A 24894-nucleotide genomic window follows, 5' to 3' on the forward strand; every position below is an offset into this window, starting at 1 on the left:
GTCCCACCCCTCATTCCTTTGGCCAACCCTGAACGTTATGCAGGTGACCCACGTAAGATACAGGTGTTTCTTAACCAGGTGTTACTACACTTCTCAAGCAAACCTGCTTCGTTCCCGACTAACCATTCTCGTGTTGCATTTGCCATATCCTATTTGGTGGGGGATGCGGCGAATTGGGCAGTGCCCTTGGTAAAGAAAAATGATGCCATATTGTCGAATTGGTCGGCTTTCAGGGCCAAGTTTGAGAAAGTCTTTGACCGCAGAGCCACTACTTTTAGCGCTGATAAAGAATTAATGGAGTTAAAGCAAGGAAAAGGAGAGTTGATTATCTTATCTGACTGCTTTTAATCGTTTGGTAGCAGAGGCCGAGTGGCTGGAAGAGAAGCGTATGTCTCTCTTCTATCAGGGTTAAGGGAGGAAATGAAGGATGTGGTGGCTCAGATTGATCCTCAACCCTCCACGTGTGTGGACATGATTAATTTAGCGCTAAGACTTGATAGCCGGATGGCTGAGAGAGGAGGGGACAGGAGGAAATGGGAGAGGAACTCATACAGATAAGTGGCAATTGATGAAGAAAAACTATCCTGCATCAGAGCCGTTATCACCGCAGCTTCTGAAATTTTGGAAAGTCATCCCCCTAGCCCGCACAAGATTTCAGCTATGTTTAGCGAGGTTTCGACATCGATAGGGGACTTGCTCATGGTTAAACTAAAATCTAAGGGAAACAAAAACCATGATAAGCGACAGGGCAAATCAGGCTGGTATTCATCGGAGTGCCGTGCTGGAAAGAGAGCTCTAATCATGGCAGTAAAGAGTGGTGATGCATTAACAATAGCTGCTAAACGCAAGTCCTACAAATCTGTAATAAAGGCAGCCAGGAGAGACTGGGAAGATGCCTTCTGGCAGGAGCTTCGTGCAGCTAGTGCAGAAAAAAATGCAAAAGGCTTTTGGGACTTGTTACGAAAGAAACACAGACCTTTGGACACCGTCATTACATGCAATATAACCGAAGATCTGTGGCACTCACACTTCTCAAAACTGTACACAGCACCTGCTGTAGAAGCGATGGACTTCCCACTACCTCAGATCCTTCAAGGTGATGGCAGCTTTGCGGAGAGCTTATTTTCCAGGAAAGAGGCGGAAACTGCCATAAAATCTCTGGTACCCCGCAAAGCAGCCGGACCTGATGGCCTACCTGGGGACCTTCTCCGCACGAACATAAGCGAATGGGGTACGCTGATTGCATCGCTACTGAACGCAGCTATGGCAGGCGCCCCCCTCCCTGCTTCCTGGATGGCAGCCGAGGTGGTCCCCCTGCACAAGAAAGGCTCAAGAGATGACCCAGCTAATTATAGACCGATTAGCTTAATAGATTGTTCCCAAAAAGTGGCGGGTAAGGTCCTCTTATCTAGGGTCCAGCAGTGGGCAGACGAGAATAAGATACTCTCGGACTTTCAGGCTGGGTTCAGAGCCGGTACAGGGACAATAGAACAATCGCTAAGGCTACTCATGATCTACTGGAAGGTCGTCACGATTGGGAAGGGTACCTTATATCTGGCCTTCATCGACCTCCGGACGGCCTTTGATTTGGTGCCAAGAAACAACTTGTGGAAGGTGCTGTGTGACCTCGGTATGCCGCCCTACTTGCTCCACCTGATCATGAGGTTCCACGAAAATAACTACGCCCAAATACGTTGGGGGCCAAATGGTCAAAAGACCTCAAGAATAGAGGTGAATAGAGGTGTACGGCAAGGCTGCGTACTTGCCCCAACCCTATTCTCCCTATATGTAAATGGGGTGGTGGACTTCTTGACCCAGATACCAGCAGATGCGCCCCGTCTGGCAGGTCGCTTAATCCCTACCTTGCTCTTTGCTGACGATACTTTACTTTTGTCAAAATCTCCAATGGGCCTCCAGCAGCTTCTTTCCGGATTTGACAACTTCTGCAAGCAGAGAGGTCTCTGTATCAATACAGACAAAACTAAGTATCTTATTTTGAACCCCCCACAAAAGCCCGGCCCCCCTCCAACATTGGGGCCTGTTGCACTAGAAAGAACCAAGATGTTTGACTATCTGGGCATCCGCTTGGTGGATTCTATGAAATGGGACTGCCATTTGACTAAAATGTTGCTGAGCTTAAAAAGAGTGACTGGGGCCCTGTTGAAAGAGCAGAGAGCAGCATCTACAAGACCAATAGCGGCAGTAATGGACATTTACTCCGCCAGAGGAGTGAGTGCAGCACTTTATGGGGCAGAGCTCTGGGGGATGTCAAACGTGAAAGAGCTAACTCGAGCCGAGAACGCCTTCCTGAGAAGCCTAATGTCTCTCGGCCCTTCTGTCCCTATTCTACCCTTGCAACTGGACATGGGCTGCCGGGCGATTGAAGATCAAGCAAAATTACGCCCCCTGCTACTGTGGGCCCGCATCTGGAGAGTGCCAGAGCTCTCAAGCTATGCGGATGGCCTACGGGAGATAATTAATTCCACTAGTTGGGCAAAAATAAAATGGCTAAGGGACATTAAGGCTCTACTTGCCAATCTGGGTCTGGAAGAAGCATGGCACCAACAGTCAGCCCCGCCTAAATCTAAGCTAAAACAACTCTATTCGTCATGGGTGGCAAGTAAAAGAAACTCTTCCTCAACGACCTGTAAGTCCACCAGAAATTTCTTGGAGTTTAAAGATGTCCCCATCAGAGAATTGTACCTGGACATTATTACTGCCCCATGGGATAGGTCCCTGTATTTTAAATTTAGAATAGGTCTTCTCCCAGTCATGGAGCTCACATGCCACTGGAAAATTCCATACCAGACTGCGCCATGGTGCCCATTTTGCCCTCAGCGTCGTGAATCTGTCCCCCATCTGTTATTCGAGTGCCCTGCCTATAAGGTTCCTCGCGTGAAATGGATAAAACCAATGTGCCTCACCTTGGGCACCAGACATTGTAATGTGGCACTACGAATTTTACTTACAGACACTCGTTCATTCTTCGCATGAGCCACCTCGAAGTACCTAGGTTGGGCATGGCGAATACGGTCAAAAAGACTTAGGCAAATTGTTTAATTATGATTTTAATATATGGTCTGTTTCTGTCCTATTTCTTTTTTAGCTAATTTAAATAACTTCCCCTTCAGAAATTGCAGAAACAACACCGAGTCTTAGTATATTAGGGCTTTTTAATGTTTTTAACCTAGTAATGTTTTAAATGAATTTATCATGTATGTACGCTTTTTAAGATATTTTTATGTCGAAATAAAGCCTATTTGACTTGACTTGACTTGACTCATACAGATATGATCGTTTACATGTAAGGTAATGGGTTCAGCAGAAACTGGTCCTGAACCCATGGAAATAGGCGCCCTTAGAGCACCATTGTCTAGAGAAGAGAGAGAAAGCAGGAGGGTACAGGGTTTATGCATGTACTGTGGCAAGAAGGGTCACTATGTAAGAGAATGCTCTTCTAAGCCCAAGGTGTCTAACAATTGGAACAGAAATAAGAGAGTGGCGATTTCCTCGACATTAAAAGAGTTGGAGAATACCACCAATATAAAACAGGGAGAAGAAGTTCCTGTGGACTGGAAGCTCACTTCTTTGTCCACAAGAGGAATAGGGGAGACTGAGTCACATTTGGTGCTCACTATGACTTTGGAATGTGAGCAGAAGTCCCATCAAGTGCTGGTAATGCTTGATTCCGGGGCTACTGGTAACGTTATTGATGACGGATTGGTATCCTGTTTGGCTTTACCCATGGTATCCAGGGAAAACCCGGAGGAGGTGTTAGCTGTAGACGGTCAGCCTATCAAATCGGGGCTCATAACAGAAAAAACAGGTGAAGTGGTTGTGTATATAGAGGTACAAGACGAGAGACACACAGAGGTGCTGGAGTTAAACATAATAGATGCACCTCAATATGAGATTATACTGGGGATGCCATGGTTATCACAACCCCTCCATTGATTGGAAAACTAAGACAGTGCATTTCCTGCCAGAGTATTGTCAGGAACATTTCGTTCCATGTGTAGTTTCGCAGGTGGCTGTGTTGGCTAGTCCTTTTCTGGTAACCACGGCTGCTGAGAAGGAGGTCGTACTCCCGGTGGAGTATGTGTCTTACCAGGATGTGTTCAGTGAAAGCAAAGCGGAAAAGTTGCCTCCCCAAAGGGAATATGATTGTCGCATAGACTTGGTGGATGGGGCCACTATTCCCACATGTAGAGTATATGCGCTGTCTGTTCCTGAAACAACTCATCTGAAGGAGTATTTAGACCATTATGTGAGCATAGGGTTCATCAGACCATCTCGCTCTCCTGCAGCCTCTCCTTTATTTTTTATAGCGAAGGCCAATGGGGATTTGAGGGCATGTGTAGACTACCGCGTCTTGAATAAAAATACCATCCGTAACAGATACCCTCTCCCCCTCATAACAGTTCTGCTTGAACAAGTGAGAGAGGCAAAGATCTATACCCGTTTAGACTTGCGGGGTGCTTACCACTTGGTCAGGGTCCGTGAGGGGGATGAGTGGAAAACAGCTTTCAAGACGCGGTATGGCCTGTATGAATATTTGGTCATGCCATTTGGATTGTGCAATGCCCCGGCAGCTTTCCAATTCTTTATTAACGATGTTCTGAAGGAATACATAGATCTGTTTGTGGTGGTCTATATTGACGACATCTTGGTTTATTCAATGGAGGTATCTAGACACACAGAACAGGTGTGTAAAGTGTTGGACAAATTGAGAGAGCATCAATTGTATGTTACGTTGAGCAAATGTGAATTCGGGATGACCAATGTCGAGTTCCTGGGGGTTATGCTTAGCCCTAAAGGTTTGCAGATGTCAGAGTGCAAGGTGTTAGCGGTTCAGGACTGGCCTACCCTGAGAAATGTGAGAGAGGTCCAGAGTTTTTTGGGCTTCGCTAATTACTATCGCCGCTTCATTCTACACTTCTCACAAGTGGCTGTTCCCATCACCAAGTTATTGAGGAAGGGGGTGCCTTTTGTATGGACCAGTGAGGCTGGGGAGGCATTTGAGAGTCTGAAGACCTCGTTCATCACTGCTCCTGTGCTTTCCCATCCGAATTTGAAACATCCATTTGTGGTAGAGGCTGATGCTTCTGATGAGGCCATTGGGGCGGTGCTATCTCAAAGAGACCCAGGTACAGGGTAGCTCCATCCAGTAGCATACCTTTCCAGAAAATTGTGTCCTGCTGAGCTCAATTACACAATAGTTGAGAAAGAACTCCTTTCCATCAAGAGAGCTTTTCAGGAGTGGAGACAGTATTTGTGGGGGGCCTGTCATACCATCACAGTGTACACCAACCATCCGAACCTACAATACATGTCATCTGCGAGACATCTCAGGCAAAGACAAATGCGCGGGATGTTGTTCTTTGCTGAATATGAGTTTGTGGTCACGTTCAGGCCTGGTAGCGAGAATCGCAAGGCAGATGCTTTGTCCAGACAAATGATGCCGGCCCTGCCCAAGAATGAGGACACTCAGGCCATAATTCCAGCAATCAAGGTGGTGTGTGTGCTGAGAGCCGAAAACTTCCTAGAGGAGGTGAAGAATCACCAATACCCTGGAGGTTGGAATGCTTGCGCGGCCAGTGAACCCGAGAGAACAGTGAGACAGGGGTTACCTTTCTAGCATAATCGTTTGTTTTTACCCACCGTCCAGTTACAGAGAAAGGCTTTTCGCTGGTGCCACGAAGTGCCCTTGGCTGGGCATCCTGGCATACGTAAAACTATCGCTACTGTACAAAGAAATTTTTGGTGGGAGGCTTTGAACAAGGATGTAACCTTATGGGTGTCAAGATGTGATGTATGTGCTAGGGCAAAAGGAGTAAACACCAGGAAGGCAGGGAAACTCATGCCTATGCCTACCCCTAGTCGTCCTTGGCAGAACATTAGTCTGGATTTTGTGTCGGGTTTACCTCCTGATCAGGGATACTCTGCCATACTAGTGGTTGTAGACAGCCTCACAAATATGGGGCACTTTATACAGTGCAAGAACCTTCCCACAGCAGGACAGACAGCACAATTGTTAGCTAGCAACATCATACAGTTGCATGGGGTTCCAAGAGTGGTAGTCTCCGATCGAGAACCACAGTTTATCGCCCGTTTTTGGCGCATGTGGTGTCGTGCGTTGAATATAGAGTCATCTCTCTCCACAAGTTTCCATCCACAGACTGATGGCCAAACAGAGAGGCTAAATCAGACTTTGAAGAAGTATCTGAGATGTTATTCGAAAGAGGCTCATGAATCATGGGTGGATTTGTTGTGGATGGCAGAATTGGCCTACAACAACGCATGGCACAGCTCCACTGGTATGTCTCCTTTCAAGGCCAATTTCGGGTATGATGCTACCACCTTGCCCGTAGACATACCAGAGGACGTGAAGAACCAGCCTTCAGTGAAGGAAAAGGTGCTGTTGCTGAGGAAAGTGCGCAAGGGAGTGCAAGCACACTTGATAAAGGCAAAAGAGGTGTACAAGAAGTGGGAAGATCGGCATCGCATGAAGGGTCGCCAGTATGAAGTGGGGAACAAGGTTTGGTTGTCAACAAAAACATACATTTCAAACTACGAAGTGTTTTTCACCCCCGTTATATTGGCCCTTATCCAATCGTGAAAAGAATCAATCCAGTGGCCTGTAAATTGAAGCTGCTGAGGTCGCTGCGAATACACCCAGTGTTTCATGTTCAGTTACTAAAACCAGCCTCTTGGAGAGTGGCTCCTCCTCCAGTGGTGAGCGATGGAGGGCTTGAATATGAGGTGAAGTGCATCTTGGACTCTAAGTGGTGTAGGGGTGTGCTTTGGTATCTGGTGTCATGGAATGGCTATACTGCCGAGGATGATTCATGGGAGCCGGTGACGCATGTCCATGCCCCAAGGGCGGTTAGATCCTTTCATTGGAGGTACCCTGCAAAGCCTGGTCCTAGGAGGCGCGAGGGACGGGGACATACTGTCAGGATCGCTTAGCCACGCCTACCTTAAATGTTGAACTACAAGTCCCAACAGCCCGGTGTGTGTTCCTGGTATATAAATAATCGCTGGACCAGGAGACTTTGTGCGTGATTTTGGTTCGTTGCCTGTTTGTCATTCTCCACCATTTATCCGTTCCTGAGTTCCTGCGTGGTGGAGGTCTCCTTTCTGAGTTGCTGTTGTTCGGAGATTCTATGGTTAAGCGCTGATTCTGCTCGGGTTCCCGAGCGCTGTGCTTGCCGAGTGCCTTTCTTCTGGTCTCTTTGCTTCCGGGTCGGTTCTCATTCTCTGTTCGGCTGGTGAGTTTGCCGGCTGCTTGCTGCATTGCGGAGCGAGCAGAGAATTCTTCCCGATGTCCTAAGCGTGAGTAGAACGCTTTTTGCCTTGTTTGAACATAGAGTACATCGTTGTGGGTCTTTCTCCTGCCACGGCGAGTCTTCATTTTCTGTTCGCATCGTGAGCGGAGCGCTGTGGCTGAGCTACGCGCTACCGTTACGAAGTTACACACTATGTGGGAGAAGTAGGAGGATTCAGATGCAAGTGCCAAAGCAGAAAGTAGTGGGTTGTTCTACACTTTGCCGTATTTGGAGACTGGTGTTATGTACATTTTCGGATACAGAAGGATCTATGTACTGTATTGAACAACGGAAGATAGTAGTAGGAGGCTACATCTTACCGTTTAATTAACTGCTTCTTTAATTATCGTCTGATTGGGAGAAGGAACTCTTTTTTGATGACATTGGAGTTATGTTGTTTTGGAGGAAATAAGGAGAAGGATTTCTCTTTAAGCTGGGAACAGTTTCAAAGGAGCATCATTCCAGTATGAACTTTAATACTAGGGGATGCGTTTTCCAACTGATATGTTACTAATGAAGTACTTCACAAATGTGTGTGGGTTTGAGGAGTAACTTGTCTCTTCTATCTTTAGGGATCAGGAACGTGTTCAGTTCTCTATATATGTACAGAAGCAGGAGGGCAAATTGGAAGACCTGAGGCAGGAGAATAGAGGGACATTAGCGAGAATGAAATGAGAGTAGTATTTCCTACGTGTATTATAACATTGGTGTGTTTTCTCTTTCAGCTATCCCTTCCCAGCTGTTCCCTTCCGTCCCTCCCTTTTTTCTTTATTTCCCTCGCCCGATCACTCGAACACCCTGTGTACTTATATATCAGGGTGTTGGTGAGGTCAGGAGGTGGAGCCTATCTTGCTGCGATTGGACCCTGTGGAGTGCACCCTCACAGTGAGTGTGTTGGGTATGTATAAGTGCAGTGAGTGTGTTGAGTCTGTGTGCGGGCAGTGAGTATGTTGAGTCAGTATGCGGGCGGTGAATGTGTTGGGTATGTGTGAGGGCGGTGAGTGTGTTGGTCAGTGTGCAGGCAGTGAGTGTGTTAGGTCTGTGTGCGGGCAATGAGTGTGTTGGATCTGTGTGCGAGCAGTGAGTGTGTTGGGTTAACAGCATGCAGCGGTTGTGTGCAGGCAGAGAGTGTACCGCTATAAGAAGGTGCAGGTAGTTGTATGCTCGCGCTGTGTGCATACCATGATTGTAAGAGGGTTCAGATAGTCATGTGCACGCGCTGTGTGTGTACGAATTTAACAACCTACAGGGGCCGTGTGCAGGCAAGTGTACCGCTGTAGGAGGGTACAGATAGTTGTGTGCAGATGCTGGGTGTGTACCATTGTGAGAGGGTGCAGATAGTTGTGTGCATGCGCTGGGTGTGTACCATTGTAAGGGTGCAGGTAGTTGTATGCAGATGCTGGGTGTGTAACAGCAGTAAGATGGTACAGCTAGTTGTGTGCACCTGCTGTGGGTGTAGCAGCAGTAAGAGGGTGCAGATAGTTGTGTGCACACGCTGTTTGTGTACCGCTGTAAGAGTGTTCTGCCTGGCAGTGAGTCTGCGTGTCATCACCCCGTGTGCCAGGGCTCCAGTGCCACTCCGTTTCAGGCTGACGGTCACTTGCAGTCTGTGTCTCTGGGGATGCCAGTTGCATGTTAAGGATGCCAGGCAGGCCCTTAAATTAATTATCCAGTATTAAACTTGCTGGAAATCACTACCCCGAGTACTGTGGAGCTAGGACCAGACAAAGCTTCAAAAGCTGTGATTTACGATCCTCGTTATAAACAAAAGCCTCAATGCTCCTGCTCAAAGGAACATGACCAGATCATTTGGAAACCCAGCAGAGTACGCCAAAGAACAAAGAAATGACGGATGACCTTTACCTGGGCACCACGGTTCTTCTTCACATAATTTTGAAGAAATGATTGCTGCTGTTAATAAAAAACAAGTGCCCGATGTGCCATATTTCCTGAAATTATGTCTCTCAATCTTAGACTTTAAACTTCCAAGTCCTCTGCAAGACGACTGTATCGAAGTTAGTTACTGCCCCAACACTGTAAGAATGCCTTTAATATTTCTGCGCAGCATGGGAAAAGTCGGTCATCGCATCTAAAAAGACGTCAACTTCTGCCATACTCCACAAGCACCTGCAATATTGTTCTACAATGTGCAAAGGCCATGGTCTCAGAAAAAGACACAACTCGCCATCTTTCTTCAGACCTGGGCGAACTTGCTTCCTTCTCTCAACAAGCCCGGGAGTGGTGTGTGCTAAAAGGAATTTGTACCAGGGCCAGCATGACCGCCATCTGTTTCCAATTAAGATAATTTGAAACAGATGGCCCCGCTGCTCGCTCCCGAGCTGCCTAGGCCAGGGCAGAGAGAAGGCGGGCCATGCTCCCGAATTTGACCAATTGTGTGTGGTCTTTCTTACAAAGACGCACGCAAAGGCCAATAGGTGTGATGAAAAAAAAAGCACACGAACGAGCGTGTGGTGCGAGTTGAAAAGCCCTTACTAGAAGCCTCGCCTTGCAGAGCATGCGCGCTGGCTCAGGTGAGACCTAAAAACCCAGTGGGGGGTGCCTGGACTTGGGCTGCATAGAGGGTGCAGAGGGCAGTAAACATTCCAATGTGCTTGAAAAAACCCAGATGACCATTTCCAAAGAGCTTATCTTGTCCAGGAGGAGAGGAACCACTGAGGACACTATTATTTTAGCGTAAGCCAGGACACTATCCCAGGATTGATTGGACCCTTCCCCTTCCACTACCGAATGGATATTGGATGCCAAGTCCCCCTCGGAAAGGCTGGGCCCTGTCTGTAGACTAACATAGAAACAAACAGTGACCCTTGTTTTTTATTGTTGCTGGGGTTGTCTCCTATTTTAATTTCCAATTTTTTCCTTACATAGGGTTCACAGTAGCTGTCAGTCAAATGCGGTCGGGGGCTTCCCTAATAACTGGCGTCCTGTCCACTTATGCCGAGGGTGTGAGGCTTGGCATTGCTGAAAAAGTTGGACTCAGACGGCTATCGGGGACAACCACAGGGGTGCCAGGTAGAGTAGTGTCCAAACTAGGTGAAACAAGACCAGGTCTCTCTCCCATTTTTAGAGATAGACATCTCGCTGCCAGTTGGATCTCCTTTGCAACTACACTAACAGCTCGCACTAAAATTGAGACTATGTTGGGGCCAGCTTGGGGATTGACATTAGCACCCTCATTCCCTACCGCCAGTTTGAGCTTGCCCATATCTACAAGTGAGACTGCCAGTCAATCAAATAGAGAAACCAGACTCACCAGAGCCAAAGGTGTAGGGAGTCGGCACTCGGCACTCGGAACCAAGAAGGGTGGCCCAGCTCAGCCCAGCCTCGCCCACGGGCGAAGACAGGCTTGGTCTTGGCCCTGCCTGCGCCCGGGCGCATGCCCAGGCGCTTCTGACGTGCTACCCACGCTGTGGGAAGCCCAGTGGGCTTGTGAGCGCTGCCTTATGTCTAGGACCCGCCTTGGGTCTGATGCAGGCTGGGGGATGAAGTCCCACCCCAGCCAAGGAACCAATGAGGGCGAAAATGCAAGCAGGGAACCACCTGTGAAGGCACCTGCGCTACTTAAAAGCCCAATGCACGTATGAGCGCTGCATCTGTCTCTGGACCTGCCTTGGTCCTAGTGCAGGCTGAGGGACAAAGTCTCGCCCTACTCGAGAAAGCAATGGAGGCACCAATGCGGGCAGGGCACCCCTGGTGAAGACACCCATACCCCGGGAAGCCCAATGTGCTCATGAGCACTGCCTCCCTATCTGGGCCCACCTTGGGCCTGGTGCAGGCTGGAGGACGATGTCCCACCCCAGCCGAGGAACACATGCAGGTGAAAATGTTGGCAGGGAACCACTGGTGAAGACACCTGCGCTGCGAGAATCGCAATGCGCTTATGAGCGCTGCATCTGTCTCTGGGCCCGCCTCGGGCCTGGTGCAGGCTGGGGGATGAAGTCCCACCACAGCTGAAGAACCAGGCAAAATGTGGGCATGGAACCACTAGTGAATCAATTTGGCTAAAGATCTAAACTACAATGATGATATGCCTAATGGCATGGAGTAATTGTGGTAACCTTACTTATAATGGGTTCGCAATTTCATTCCTTCCGGTAACTTATTGATTTCATTTACATTTTCTGAAACATAATTGTGCCTTAGTGGTTTTAGATGAAAAAAAAATCAATTAACTAGTTACATGGCAAACTAGAAACAATAAACTGTAGAAGAGAAAGGAGTAGACAGGAGGGCCTTTACTTCAGAGGTGTAGCTAAAGCCAAGCTAAGGTGGAGGAGCATCGCCCACACTGCCTCGAATCAGCAAATGAAAGGAAAAAACAAAATGATAATAATTAATGTTATTATCATTTTATTTTGTCCTACTGCTGCACCAGCTTGTGTGAGGGGGTGGGGTGGGGCTGACGAGCAGGGGAGGAGTGGTACAACCCTCCTAAGTGCGCAATGACTGTTTGGTCGGCTCTATCAGGCCGCCCAAAACAATCATGTGCACGTTCCTTGTTCTCCATGCAGGCTGCATTACAGCTTAAATAGAGAACATGCCCACCCCTACGGCCCCTGGCTGAGGATCATGTCATGGCACTCGGACCAATCACAACGCTGCATTGCAGAGTGCTGATTGGCTGCGGGAAGCATGGGAGCCCTGGTCCTTCCTGCTTCCTGTTTCTCACAAGAAGTCAGGAAGAGGACGCAAGAGAGGCAGCACCCGGACATCCAGCCGGCTGGGAGGTAAGTATTTTTTTTTTAAGTGATCCCCCATCCCTTCCCTTCCACCCACCCCACTGCTACTTCTAAGCAGCAGCCGCGACTGGCAAAAGCAGGTCATACTTTTAGTAATCTCCTAAAAGACAGGTGTTTTAGCTGGGGTTCTAAGTAGTGAACAAAGGAATTGTGGAGATCACTTGCAGCATCAGTTAAGGATTGTTCAGGTCGAAGGATTCTTCGGGTTTAGGGTCTTCCCAATGTGATTCTTCGCACCTGACATCAAGTTGACAACTAGAGATATTGACTCCATAGCCCCTCTTCATCTCGGGGCGCTGTGATCAACCTTATCTATTCTGCAGGGACATCGCAGCTTCTTGTTTTCGTGTTACTATAACTCGCTGTTCTTGTGGTCTTACCTTAAGACAATATTCAAAAATATTAACACAAGTCTCTCTTCCTGTATTAGCACATAATCTCCCACTTCCATCAGCAACACCACAAACCTCATCTTACTTCATTTAACTGTACTCTTAATAAATCAGACAGCTATACAATACCATAAATGTTGCATTTTGGTTGGCTCCTGGACAGTCAAGACCTACTTACGAGATTCATAGCTGCACCTGAGATAGTTTCAAACCACATATCACAGAGTTCTAATAAAGAACCAGAATCTCCACCTCTCTCATAGAATGTAGCTGCTCTAAGACACCTGCTGCTGGTAGGGGCGTAACGAAACGTGAGCCACCCGCAAAGTCCGTGTAGGGAGCCCCCTACAATCTGGACCAGTCCAGAGTTCTCAGGCCAGGGACCTGCCAGGGTCAGAAGGGGCACCACGTGGACTTTCGTTACACCACTGGCTGCTGGAGAAGACATCAATCAATCAATCAATCAAGTAATTTGTAAAGCGCACTACATACCCGTGAGGGTTTTAAGGTGCTGGGGGGAGGGGGGGTGCGCTGTTGCTATTGGTCGAAGAACCAGGTCTTGAGTCGTCTCCTGAAGGTCAGCAGGTCTTCGGTTTGTCATAGGTAGAGGGGGAGGGTGTTCCAGGTCCTGGCGGCGCGATGGGAGAAGGATCTGCCTTCGGACGTAGTTCTACGGATGCACGGGACCGTGGCCAGGGCGTGGTCAGCAGAGCAGAGTTTCCTGTTGGGTACGTAGAAGGAGAGCCAATTGTTGAGATAGACTGGTCCGGTCTTGTGGAGTGCCTTGTGTGTGTGGATCAGGAGCTTGAAGGAGATTCTCCTGTCGATGTGAAGCCAGTGCAGGTTCCTCACGTGGGGGGTGATGTCGTTGCGGCGCGGGACATCGAGGATCAGGCGTGCAGAGGCGTTCTGGATTCTCTGCAGTCTGTTGATGAGCTTGGACGACGCGTAGAGGGTGTTTCCGTAGTCGAGTCTGCAGCTGACTAGGGCCTGGGTGACTGTTTTCCTTGTGTTAGTCGGGATCCGTCTGTAGATCTTGCGGAGCATGCGGAGGGTGTTGAAGCAGGTGGAGGAGACTGCATTGACTTGTTTGGTCATGGTGAGTTTCGAGTCGAGGATGACTCCCAGGTTGTATGCATAGTCAGTGAGGGCTGGGGGGGTCCCCAGATACATGGGCCACCATTAGTCTGTTAGACTCCACGAGACCCAAGCACTGCAGGAACGTAGCATGCACCAGTCCCCTTCCCCAGCCCACAGGACACCCACAGGATACACTCTATGGGTGCACCAGTAGACCTGAAAAGAGGGTGGTTAGTTGAAAAGACACCAAGTCTTACACCCTTGTTGGTACCGGGACCCGGCCTCCTGGGTCTTTGCACTTCTGCACCTAGGTATAAGCAGGACAGAACAATACCATTTATGTACACTGTACACCCCTATATCCAACCCCCTGTGACCACGCTTTCACAAACACACAACCCTGCTCACCTGTGATATATGCAGGCTCTGCTTTGCAAAGAGATGGAGTACAACAACTGCAACCAATATGTTCTCCTGTAGCTGCTCGGGGATACTGGGCAGCAGGAGAAGGGGCCGTTTAACCGATGGTCCTCGTACCAAAATAAATAATAATAAGGGGAAAAAGGTAGGCTTTAATAAGCAGCCTTTACCGCAAAAAACCCCGTGAAAACTAAACAGAACCAGGGGAGGCTATAAACGAGGAGCCTTCCGTTGCGCTGCGATCTCAGCGCGTTTCCCAAACAAACTGCAGCGGAGTGACCCGAAACGTCACTACCGCTCCCAAAGAGGCGAATCGCCCACAAAACAGAGACGCGCTCGCGCTTGCAGCGTCCCTCAGCGCTTCAGCGTAAATGACACGCTGTAGAGAACGGGAGCCCCCGAACCCTCAACAAGTGCACACAAAAGGTGCTGACACAAGACAAAACAAGGGGAGACAACAAGGGGAATATACCTGGATACCTCTAACACGCTAGAGACAGACAACACACAACGCAAAAAACGGGTCAAAAGCAATGCAGGAACTGGAAACAAAGGGAAGCCTCTACACGAGCCCGTGAGAGGGGAAGGGTGAACTTCGAAGGATTAGGGGAGCAGAGAGGAGACTCTACTCAGCACGTTTCTGCATCCAACAACCAGGAAGGGAATCTAAACACTGGCAATATCGAGCACTGAGCCAGAGGTAGGACTAGTTTTTATAACCCCTCCCCCGTCCTGTGATGTAAAAGCATGGTCACAAAGAGGGGACTAGCCTGAATCCTAACAGTACCCCCCCCCAACAATCCTCCCCACCGGTCTAGGCTTGGAGGGATGTGATCTATGGAATTGCCGGACCAATCGTGGAGCATGAACCCCCCCTGCCGGTTCCCACGTTCTATCTTCCTTCGAATACCCCTTCCAATCTACCAAGTAGAAAAGACGGCCCCGGACCCGCTTGGAATCAAGTATAGCCTGGACTTCGAATTCCTCTTGGCCATCCACCAGGACCGAAGGAGGGGGTGGCAACACCTGGTCTGTCGGTACGTAGGGCTTGAGCAGAGAGGTGTGAAAAACTGGGAGTACACTGTACTCCTGTGGTAACTTGAGTTTCATCGCTACAGGATTGATCACCTGAACGATGGAATATGGGCCCACGAACCTAGGCTGCAACTTACGAGGTCCCAACAACCTCAAGTTACGGGATGACAGCCATACCTGATCCCCTACATTGTACGCTGGGGCAGGGATTCGATGTTTGTCTGCCTGCTTCTTCATGGCCTCCTTTGCGTCTAACAGGCTCTTTCTCGCCAAAGCCCAGATGTCTACCAGATGCCTACATATGTCATCGATGGCTGGCACGCGTCCCGTGGGCTGTATAGCCATTGCCCTCGGATGGTATCCCAAGGAACAATAAAAAGGCGTCATACCCAAGGCGGAATGCACACTGTTGTTGTAAGCGAACTCCGCGATGGGCAGAGCCGTTATCCAATCACAAGACAAGGAAGCAATCAGACACCGCAAGTATTGCTCCATCGTCTGATTAGTGCGCTCAGTCTGACCATCCGACTGAGGATGGTACGCCGAGGACAGACTGATCTTGGTCTTCAATACCCCACACAACTCAGTCCAAAAGTGCGAAACGAACTGTGCCCCTCTATCAGATATAATCACCTCCGGCAACCCGTGTAAACGCACAATTGATGACATGAACTCCACCGCCATCTCTTTTGCGGTAGGAAGTTTGGGAAATGGTACGAAGTGGGCCATCTTGGTGAACAAATCCACCACCACCAACACGGCGGTGAAGCCGGCGGCGGTAGGTAGATCGGTCACAAAATCCATGCTCAATGAATGCCACGGACCCGGTGGAACCGGCAAAGGCTGTAACAGTCCTAAGGGTTTGCAATGCGAAGGTTTACTAGTCGCACATACCGGACATGCACCGACATACCCCTGTACATCCCTTAACATGGACTCCCACCAAAACCACCTCATACATAGATCCTTGGTCTTTCTCACTCCTGGATGTGCTGCCAGAGCAGAGGAATGACACCACTCCAACACCTCTTCCCTCAACCCAGGGGGAATAAACAACCTGTCCTCCTTGTACAATAGTCCGTCTCGTAATACCACCTGGGGTAGGACTAACCAAGGGGCCAGATCCAATTGACTTAATCGGTCTTTAACCAGAGCAGGAAAATCATCCCCTGTCACTGCCCCGATTATTCTCTCACTGGCGATCATAGCCCTACTCGTACATGAAGCACCCTCATCTTTTGCCTCCACGTGTATTCGGGAAAGCGCATCAGATTTCACCTGTTGAGCTGCAGGTCTATATGTTATAATGAAGTCATATTCATTAAAGAATAGAACCCATCTCATCTGACGTGGTGTTAATGCCCTGGCTGAACGAAAGAATTCAAGATTCTTATGGTCAGTGTAGATGGTAATCACGTGACGAGCACCCCACAAGTAGTGCCTCCATTCCTCGAACGCCAGTTTCACCGCCAGAAGTTCTCTCTCTGCCACCGTATAGTTGCGTTCGGCTGGCAGTAATGTTTTGGAAAAGAACGCAATCGGATGCATATGACCAGTGGCCTCATCTCTTTGTGACAATACACCTCCTACCGCACACAAGGAAGCATCTGTTTCTACGTAATACGGCAGGGCAGGATCCGGATGCACCAACACCGGGGCAGACACAAATTGTGTAAGCAACATACGAAAGGCGTCTTCAGTCTCACTGGTCCACCTAAAAGGGACACCCTTTCTCAGGAGGCGAGTCATTGGGGCCACTATATCAGAGAAATGCAGGATAAATCGCCTATAAAAGTTAGCGAATCCAAGAAGCACCTGTATCTGTTTCACATTCGTAGGCACTGGCCAGGTCTCAATAGCCTGAATCTTTTTGGGATCCATACGAATGCCTGCAGCAGAGATGACAAACCCCAAAAACTCCACTTCAGAAGCTCCAAACTGACATTTCTCCAACTTTGCGTACAACTTATGTTCCTGTAATGTCTGCAACACTTGCAACACATGCTCAGTATGATCAAGCCCTTTCTCCGAATAAATGAGGATGTCATCCAGATACACTATAACGGTTTGGTCCAGATATCTACCAAGAACTTCATTTATGAAGAATTGAAACGCCGCAGGCGCATTGCACAACCCGAAGGGCATTACGGTGTATTCAAATAATCCATACTTGGTTTTAAAAGCCGTCTTCCACTCATCCCCTGGCCGAACCCTTATAAGATGGCATGCGCCCCGCAAGTCCAGCTTCGTAAAGATGGTAGCCTTGCAGAGCTGGTCCAGTAACACGGAGATGAGCGGAAGAGGGTATCGATTCTTTACTGTGGCGGAATTCAATGTGCGATAATCCACACACGCCCTCAAAGACCCTTCCTTCTTAGGTATGAAAAAGATTGCCGATGACACAGGCGAGGAAGAAGGACGTATGTAACCCATTGACAACATCTCGTCTATATATGTCTTCAGATGAACCTCCTCAGGCTCAGAGAGAGCATAAACCCTGCTGCATGGTAAAGGGGCCCCTGGTATTAGGTCGATCTTACAATCATACGACCTATGTGGAGGGAGATCTTGGGCACACCCTTTATCAAACACATCTTTGTAGGCGGAATACTGTGGAGGAATCCTACTCGTTTCCGTCACCGCACAGGACAAGGGATCAATCTGCTCTGCCGCCACGACATAACAATTCTTCAAACAGTGAACTGAATCCAAGGTGACCAGTCTCTGCGCCCAGTCAATCCTGGGGTTATGTGTTTGTAACCACGGGACTCCCAGTACCACGCCAAAGGAAGGTGCGTCAATTAAATCAAAGACCACGGATTCTACATGCCCATTATCACACAATAACCCTAGAGGTTCCGTCTGTCGGGTGATACACCCCGACGTCAACTCAGTCCCATCGATGGCCCTCACAGGCTCCGGTTGTTCCTTTAAGTGACACGGAACCATCAGCTTGTCTGCCATCGAAATATCCATGAAGTTCCCAGTGGCCCCGGAATCAAGCAATACTGACACCGGGACTCGGTTCTGTGTTGATATCAACAGATGAGCAGTAATCACGAAATGTCTGGGAGCCTGATCTACCGCCCCTACCACTTCATACTGTGCCTTTCTTTCTGTATCAGCTTTTTTCTCCACTTGTAGGCATGCCACCTTTTTCCAAACCCCATACCAGAAGGCTTCACTGGACAGTCACGTGCAAAGTGTCCCCCCTGCCCGCAGTACAGACACAGATTCTTCTCTCTCCTTCTTTTCTTTTCCTCTGGAGTCAACGGACCCCTTACTCCACCAATCTCCATGGGTTCGGGAACGTTCTTACTCTCTCCTACCGGCTTTACCTCAGGTTTCATATAACCACCCCGTGAATACTGCAACCGACTACGTTCTCCTCGCCTTTCCGTCACCCTGTGATTCAATTTCACCACCAAATCGATGAAAGCCGCACAATCCTCAGGCGGATCTACTACTTGTGACACAATATCCTTCAACTCCTCGCATAAACCCTGATAGAATAATGATGTTCTCTTCTCGGTAGGCCAATGCGTCTCAGACACCAATCGATTGAAGTTAGCTATATAAGACAACAGGTCTTGCCTGCCCTGCCGTAATTTCAACAATTCTGCGTCACTAGCCTGCATGAATGCGTGTTTGGCGAATAGGCTACGCATCAAGTCTTTGAACGCCAAATAATTATACAGCACACGGTCATTGTTTTCCACTAGAGGAATAGCCCATTGGGCCGCGTTACCAGCCAGGTACGACAATATGAATGCAACCTTCGCGGAATCATCAGGAAAGGCGTTTGTTCTACACATAAAGTGGAGCTGGCACTGGTTCATGAAAGTACCAAATTTCTCACTCTCTCCTGAGAACCTCTCTGGGGGGGCTAAGGGTACTGCTACAGGAGCTGATACTGTCACCGCTATGGGTGAACTACTGCTTGCCGTACTAGCTCCTGCTCCTCCTACTGAGTACTGAAAAGTGGCTGGCTGGATCACGGGAGTAGGTCCCCTTTGCTGTGACTGTTCTCTAGCCCTTACTGCCACTAACTCCTGTTTCAACCCCACATTCTCCTGTTGTAACTCTTGCATTTGAGCCTGTAGGGTATGAACCGCCCCCATAATATCCTGCATTGAGGGCCCTCCTGTATTACCACCATCCTCATCCATGCTCGCCCGGGCAGTGCTATGTTAACGTGGGCTCGATATTCTGTTAGACTCCACGAGACCCAAGCACTGCAGGAACGTAGCATGCACCAGTCCCCTTCCCCGGCCCACAGGACACCCACAGGATACACTCTATGGGTGCACCAGTAGACCTGAAAAGAGGGTGGTTAGTTGAAAAGACACCAAGTCTTACACCCTTGTTGGTACCGGGACCCGGCCTCCTGGGTCTTTGCACTTCTGCACCTAGGTATAAGCAGGACAGAACAATACCATTTATGTACACTGTACACCCCTATATCCAACCCCCTGTGACCACGCTTTCACAAACACACAACCCTGCTCACCTGTGATATATGCAGGCTCTGCTTTGCAAAGAGATGGAGTACAACAACTGCAACCAATATGTTCTCCTGTAGCTGCTCGGGGATACTGGGCAGCAGGGGAAGGGGCCGTTTAACCGATGGTCCTCGTACCAAAATAAATAATAATAAGGGGAAAAAGGTAGGCTTTAATAAGCAGCCTTTACCGCAAAAAACCCCGTGAAAACTAAACAGAACCAGGGGAGGCTATAAACGAGGAGCCTTCCGTTGCGCTGCGATCTCAGCGCGTTTCCCAAACAAACTGCAGCGGAGTGACCCGAAACGTCACTACCGCTCCCAAAGAGGCGAATCGCCTACAAAACAGAGACGCGCTCGCGCTTGCAGCGTCCCTCAGCGCTTCAGCGTAAATGACACGCTGTAGAGAACGGGAGCCCCCGAACCCTCAACAAGTGCACACAAAAGGTGCTGACACAAGACAAAACAAGGGGAGACAACAAGGGGAATATACCTGGATACCTCTAACACGCTAGAGACAGACAACACACAACGCAAAAAACGGGTCAAAAGCAATGCAGGAACTGGAAACAAAGGGAAGCCTCTACACGAGCCCGTGAGAGGGGAAGGGTGAACTTCGAAGGATTAGGGGAGCAGAGAGGAGACTCTACTCAGCACGTTTCTGCATCCAACAACCAGGAAGGGAATCTAAACACTGGCAATATCGAGCACTGAGCCAGAGGTAGGACTAGTTTTTATAACCCCTCCCATGTCCTGTGATGTAAAAGCATGGTCACAAAGAGGGGACTAGCCTGAATCCTAACATAGTCGTCCCATGCTGAGGCATTGGACCCGAGGATGAGGATCTCCGTCTTGTCTGTGTTCAGTTTAAGGCGGCTATCCTCCATCCAGTCTGCGACGGCCTTCATTCCCTGATGGAGGTTGGGTTTGGTGGTGAGAGGGTCCTTGGTGAGGGAGAGGATCAGCTGAGTGTCGTCGGCGTATGATATTATGTTGAGGTCGTGTTGTCGGGCGATGCGTGCTAGTGGTGCCATGTAGACTTTGAACAGCGTCGGGCTGAGGGAAGATCCTTGAGGGATGCTGTAGATGATCTCGGAGGCATCGGACCTGAACCGGGGGAGGCGGACTCTCTGAGTTCTGCCAGAGAGAAAGGAGGTGGTCCAGTCCAAGGCTTTCTCCCGGATCCCTGCGTCTAGGAGTCGCATACGTAGTGTGCGGTGGCAGACGGTGTCAAAGGCGGCGGAGAGATCCAGGAGGATGAGGGCCGCCATCTCGCCATTGTCTAGAAGGATCCTGATGTCGTCTGTGGCGGCGATGAAGGCAGTCTCGGTGCTGTGGTTGCTGCAGAATTCTGATTGGGATAGGTGCAGGATGCTGTTGTCTTCGAGGTGACGGTTGAGCTGTGTGCTAACTATCTTATCGATGACCTTTGCTGGGAACGGAAGCAAGGAGATGGGTCGGAAGTTCTTGAGGTCGCTCAGATCTGCATTGAGTTTCTTGAGTAGGGCATTGATCTCTGCATGCTTCCAGTTCTCAGGGAAGGTGGTGGTCTCGAAGGAGAGGTTGATGATTTTGTGCAGGTGGGGTGCGATGGAGTTGCTGGCTTTGTTGAAGATGTGGTGCGGGAGAGGGTCGGACAGGGATCCAGAGTGGATTGTTCCCATGGTCTTGATTGTGTCTTTGATGCTCACGTTGGCCCAGGTTGTCAGGGTGTGGTGGGCGGTGGGGTGTGGTGGGTCAGGTGCGGCGAGGACTGCAGGAGTCATCCGGCCGGGGTTTGAAACTGTCATGGATGTCGGTGATTTTCCGGTGAAAGAAGGGGGCGAGGGAGTCGCACAGGGCTTGTGATGGTGGGATGTCATTGGCGCTGGGGTTGGAGAGTTCCTTCACAATGGTGAAGAGCTCCTTGCTATTGTGTGCATTGTTTTCGAGGCGATCTGTGGAGGAGGACCTTTTGGCGGTCCTGATGAGGTGGTGATGGTTGCGGATGGCGTCTTTGTGGGCAGCGCGGCTGTCTGGCGTCTTGTCGCTGTGCCATATGTTCTCCAGTTTCCGGCAGGTACGTTTTGAGTCGAGGAACTCCCGGGTGAACTAGCTGACTCTTTTGCAGGTGTCTCTGCTGGTGGGTTTTTTCAGCGGGCTACGGTGTTGGCGCAGTCGTTCATCCAGCGTTCGAGGGTGAGTGCACCCTTATCGGGGTTGGTGGGGTGAGTCGGAGGGTTGAGTGCGAGGCTTGTCTGTAGTTGTTCTTGGGTGACTTTGCCCCAGCAGCGGCGGGGGGTCTGTAGTGTGCGGTGGTGTGTGAGGAGTTTTCTGAAGGAGAAGTGGATGCAGTGGTGGTCTGTCCAGGTGAGTTTGGAGGCATGGCTGAAGGTGACGTGGGGGCTTGAGGAGAAGATGGCATCTAGCATGTGGCCGGGGATGTGGGTCGGCGTTGTGACGAGCTGTTTCAGTCCGAGGTTGGCGAGGTTGTCGATCAGGGTGGAGGAGTTGTTGTTATTGTTGTTCTCTAGGTGATAGTTCAGGTCTCCGAGGAGGATGTAGTCGGTGGAGGTCAGCGCGTGCGTGCCGATGAGGTTGGCGATGGAGTCGCAGAATTGAGGCCGGGGTCATGGCGGTCTGTAGGTGAGGGTGCCTCTTAGGGTGGTCGGGGGGTCCGTGTGGATCTGGAAGTGCATGTGTTCGGTGGTGCTGAGGGTGTCGTTGGTGTTTGTTGAGACCCTGATGGTGTTTTTGTGGACGATGGCGATTCCTCCTCCGGCCCTGTTGGTGCGGTCTCTGCGGGTGATCTTGTACCCGTCCGGGATGGCTATGGCAATGTCTGGCGAGGAGGCTTCGTTCATCCAGGTTTCGGTCAGGAAGGCGACGTCCGGTGATGCGGTGTTGGGTAGGTTCCAGAGTTCGACGGCGTGTTTGTGTGCGGAACGGATGTTGATCATGATGCATCTAAGCTGGTTGGGTTCCGTCGTGGCAGGCGTCTTGGCGCTTTCGCGGCATAAGAAGCTGCAGTTCCGGCAGGTGAAGGGACCGTGGGTGCGCTTCGGGGCGGCCTTGCAGCAGGTGTGGGTCCTTCCTGGGTTGCGAACGACGAGGGTGTTGGCATCGTAGCGGAGGCGGCGGTCCTCGTGGCTGCTGCGGGGGCCAGGGGTTTTGGCGCTGGGCGCGGTCCAGGCGTGGACGGGCACAGTCGGGCTTGCCTTAGGCGTGCCTTTGGCGCGCAAGCGGCACGTTGGGGAGGGGAGGGAGGAGCACCTGGGAGGCGGAAGGTGAGAAACGGGTGGAGCGAATGGGCGCGGAGGGGGTGGGGCCGCAGGGGAGGCAGTGGCAGGGACTAGAGAAAGGATACTGGCGCGGGGCACAGACTCGAGCAGGGGGCACAGAAGTACAAAAAAGCACAAAATCAGAGGGGCACAGAGGCACAGAAGTCAGTGGTACAGAATATAAGGGGGCACAGAGGTTGGCGAGGGGTACAGAAATCAGAAGGGGGCACGAAAGCAAGGCGGCGAGCGGGGGCCAGGGGGGCACAGAAGAGGAGTGGGCAGACAGGCAACACAAGCAACAGGCACAGCGGAAACGAACATTAGGCCACCCCTGGCCACCAGGGATGAGGCGCAGGTGGAAGCCTGCGGGTGGTGGAGGGCCTCGATATTACCTGCGGCAGGAGAGACTGCGGGGTGCAGGCGGAGCTGCAGCAGGGGCGGGAGGGAGCGACCTACCAGAAGGTCAAGGGACATCTTTACAATCCTACAATCATTCAATTTCCTGGACAGAAGGCTGAATATGTACACGAAAATGTTTTTAATCTCTCTTCCTACATGTTCCCGGAATAAACAGGTCCCCAAAAAAATCCCATTCCATCTATTTGCATTACATATTTAAATTATTCCTAGTCTGTCAAAATTGTGAACTCCATGACACTTTCACTATGTTTTAAAATAGAAGCCTACTTTTTCTGTCTAATATGTGAGGTTGCCTATTTTGAAATATGTTTTAATTCATCATCTTTGAATGAAGTCCCATACAATGTATGCAGAGCAAATCTTTTTGTAGATACGTATGTAAAAATTCAAAAGAAAAACGTATGTATACAAACAGCGACAAATTCTGCTCATCTCACTACCAATTACATCATAAATCTATTTGTTTTAAATTGGAGATCTGTCTCGAAATAGCTAAAAAATCTACTCCCATTTGTCTAAAAGGATTTGTTTTAAAAACTATTTTACCAAAATATAACTATTTTAAAACTGAGGAGGTATTAAGCAACAGAGAGGATGGATATTCTGAGTAACAGATATGGAATGGGAATGCTGGGCTTTATAGTTGCAGCAACACCTCAATGCTCATTTACTTCAGCCTGCCCCATAGGAAAGACTTTAAATTCGGTAACTCCTACTCCAACAAAAAGATGTTTAGGAGTGGCTCACTTTTGTTATTAATATAGAGATTAGCGCCTTACATGTTCATTAGAACTCTCTGTTGAAGCTGCAGTGAAAGTCTGGGGAATCAGCTGCCAGACTTCTACTGGTCTTGGGAGTACGTGATGAGAAAGATATTTGAGAAATTATAGAAAATATGTGCTTATTTTAACGTCCTGGAGCACTAACCACAATTTCTACATCAAAATCAACCCCCTCATTTTGCTCATTTCCTGCATTCTCCTGCTTAGGAAATAATTTCATTTATACTGCTTACATTTCAATAACATGGTGCTCGGGAATAACTCATCCTGTCCTGAATACAGAAAGTTAGCATTCTAGTGGTTCATCAGAACATTGTGGGAAGCTAAGTAGAACAATGGGAAATCAAATGACAGATTGCTGCAGCTGTTGGAGGTACATGCTTTAGATAGCATGTCAAACTTTTTCCACACACAGCTGAGGGAGATATTTACGAATTTGTAAAAACTGTGCCCTTGTTTTAGCTCCTGTAGCACCATATATAATTTCTATTAAAAAATTCCGGAAGAAAACTGTATTCTGCCAGACCCTGTTTATGAAATCGTAGCCCAAAATATGCATTTTTCACAGTATAAACCTGTGTAAGAACTCTGCACAATTCCTTAACCCGATCGATGCTGATGACGGAACCGCTCCGTCTTCAGCTGCGGTTGGGCTGTGCTGATGACGGAGCGGTTCCGCCATGGCCCTGCCGCCGCGCCTGCGCGGTGCTGATTTCGCGCCTGCGCGGCGCGTTCTATTGAGCGGGCGGGGCCATGACGGAACCGCTCCGTCACAAGCACAGCCCAACCGCGGCTGGTGACTGAGCAGTTCTGTCACCAGCATGCGGCCGACGAGTGGCCGCCCCGCCCACTTAGCGCTGCAGCGGAATAGCCGCCGCAGCGATGTGGTTAAAGGGATGTATGACGTTACAATGCATAC

This window comes from Lissotriton vulgaris, chromosome 5 (genome assembly GCF_964263255.1).
Source record: "Lissotriton vulgaris chromosome 5, aLisVul1.2, whole genome shotgun sequence".
Taxonomy (NCBI): domain Eukaryota; kingdom Metazoa; phylum Chordata; class Amphibia; order Caudata; family Salamandridae; genus Lissotriton; species Lissotriton vulgaris.